The sequence below is a fragment of the Vitis vinifera genome, chromosome 3 (assembly GCF_030704535.1).
Source record: "Vitis vinifera cultivar Pinot Noir 40024 chromosome 3, ASM3070453v1".
Classification (NCBI taxonomy): domain Eukaryota; kingdom Viridiplantae; phylum Streptophyta; class Magnoliopsida; order Vitales; family Vitaceae; genus Vitis; species Vitis vinifera.
In genome coordinates this window covers 12,097,607-12,100,284 of record NC_081807.1, presented here as the reverse complement: position 1 = coordinate 12,100,284, position 2,678 = coordinate 12,097,607, and the positions used below count along the sequence as shown (strand labels likewise).

The window sequence follows — 2,678 nt, the reverse complement described above, 5'->3', positions numbered from 1 at the left end:
AAAAAACCTACTTGACAACATTTATAAAATTTATGAACACTTGCTTGTAACATGAATTATTAAAAAAGAAATGCCACATCACAATTTTGTTGAAGTTAGAAGACAAGATGAAAAGGTACTATTTCTTCTAATTAAATAAGAAGCATCATACAACAACATTATGTTCAACTAAAAATCATTACCATATAAAAAGTATCATTGTACAACACTGCTTTAACAAAAAAATTACACAAAGTAGTAGCTAGAGTAGTCTCATATTTCTACACAAATGCATATATAATATGATAAGAAAAATTATGCTTATCAACTTAAAATGACCTTTAAAACAATATACGTTAAACATTCGATGAATAATATGCATTAGTATTCAAGAAAGACCCTGTTGAAGCAGAGGTAACATCCCAGGGCCCAATCAATTCAATGGTGTCGTATTCAAACTCCTCAAAATTCTCTTGAGCTTTGAAATCTCCTTGACACTTTCTAATTCTTTCCAACTCCATTGCAATTTCCATCATTGTAGGCCTTTTCTTCCCACTCAAGTCCATGCATCGTCTAGCAAGAAAAGCTATCTCATTGATCTCTTCTTTCCTACCCTCTTTTACAACTCGAGCATCAAGAAGATCAAATAAACGATCTTTTTTCATGGACAATATGAAATATGAGGCTAAACTTTTCCATTCTTCCAATCTAGTTGACAAGATTGGTTTTTTTCCCAATTAAAAGCCTAATAAGAACTATTCCAAAATTGTAAACATCACTCTTTTCAGTAAATTGGCTTGATTGTAAGTACTTTGGGTTTAAGTATCTAAAAGTACCTTGTACTTGGATGGTCAAATGTGTTTGATCAATGGCAACAAATTTTGAAGTTCCAAAGTTTGCCAATTTTGCTCGATATTTATCATCTAAAAGTATGTTAGTTGATTTGATATCTCGATGATAGATTGGTATGGAAGTGGCTGAATGCAAGTAAGAAAGAGCTCCCACAACTTCAGTAGCAATTCGAAGATGTATTTCCTATGTAATCGGGAACTCTTCATTTTGGCCATGGATATGTTCAGAAAGGGTCCATTAGAAATAAACTCATAGATCAACAAAGGTACTTTTATCTCCAAAGAACATCCTAAAAGCTTAACCACATTTCTATGATTAATTTGGGATAGAATAACAACCCCATTAATGAATTGTTCAAGTTTCCCATCTACCACTATCTTTAGCTTTTTAACTGCAACAATTCTTCCATTCATCAACATTTCTTTATAAACAGTACCTTGGCCTCCTTGACCAATAACCTGATTTGCATTATAACGATCAATGTCTTTCTCCAACTCTTTGGAAGTGGACAATGTGGTTTTATCAACATTTCCTTCAGTTGAAGATAACTGTTATTCTAGGATTTAACAACCATTTCTTTTAAACATTTCTCTTTGTGCTTAATTTTCTTTCTCTTTTTCAATACTTTGTACAACCACCATGCACAAATTACCAGAAGAAATGGTCCAACTCCTACTATTATGCCTACACAAGTCACAACAACTTAAAATATTACTTTGTCTAGCAAGTTAAAAATATATTAATTGAACTCAAAATATGCTACTAATTGAACTTTATATTAACCCCTCACCACTTCTATGAACTCTATATTTCTAAGTTAAGAAATGTGGTCTTGCTATAGGTAAATTAAAATTTATAGAATAAAATCCTCTTTTCATATAATATTGTAAACATATATTCTTGTAGTAATACGTTAAATTTGATTAAACTATGCAAAGTTGGGTCATTTTTTTTCTTAATTAATTCCTTTTTCTTTTGCTTTTGTCAATATTAATCCATAATTGCAAAAACATTTGATCTTAGGGGTATTGGTATTTCACTTGTTCCTATTGTAAAAGAAACATCAATGTTGATACTATAACTATCATTTTTTGCTTCTAATTCTATGTAGGTTCTCTTTCAAACTTGGTTATTGGATTCTATGGAAAATCATTGGTTGATATGGCCTTTTGACCCAGCTCAAGCCAACCTAGGCAAGGATTGAAAGTATTTGATTTGTCAAAATTAGAAACTTGCCTAAAGAAGGATAAAGGGTTATGGTTTAGATTTTCCCAACCTTGGGGTTAAGGTTTAAACTTTGGTTGTGCTGAATTGAGCTTGTGAACCAAAAGATTGCGGTTGACATGGTGAATTTGTTAGACATGGCTAAAGTTTCAAATCTTGGACTCAACTTTTATAAGGAATTTTAAACTAGAGATTTTGTATTGAGAAACTACAAATTTTTTGTCTAGAGCTTTAACTCATGTCTCTTTCCTAGAAATTTTGAGGAAAATAAAATATTTTTTTTTCTTTTATTTATGTTTCTTGTATAAAAATGTCGAGACATAAAATTTAATTGTAGAGGATTACAATTTTTTTGAATTTTTCTCATTTTTTATAAAAAAATATGAAGGAAATCCCTTTTTAGTACTTGCTCTCTGTTAATCATTTCCTTTATAAAATTTTGTTTCTCTTTTTTTTTGGGTAACATTAAGATATGCCCTCAAAAAAAAAAAAAAATCCTTTCTTAACTACTTTCCATGAATGAAATATATCATTATATAAAAAAAAATCTTCTTAATGTAATTTTTAACAAAATTTATTAAAGTAATAATTTTATCTATGTTGAGAAGTGTTTCTTGAAAATA

The 2,678-nt window shown here is 29.8% G+C and overlaps 1 pseudogene; it reads right to left on the bottom strand.

The window, feature by feature from the left end:
* Positions 1-335: 335 nt before the first annotated feature.
* On the bottom strand, positions 336-1,250 carry LOC100247420 (wall-associated receptor kinase-like 10; annotated as a pseudogene).
* Positions 1,251-2,678: the final 1,428 nt, after the last annotated feature.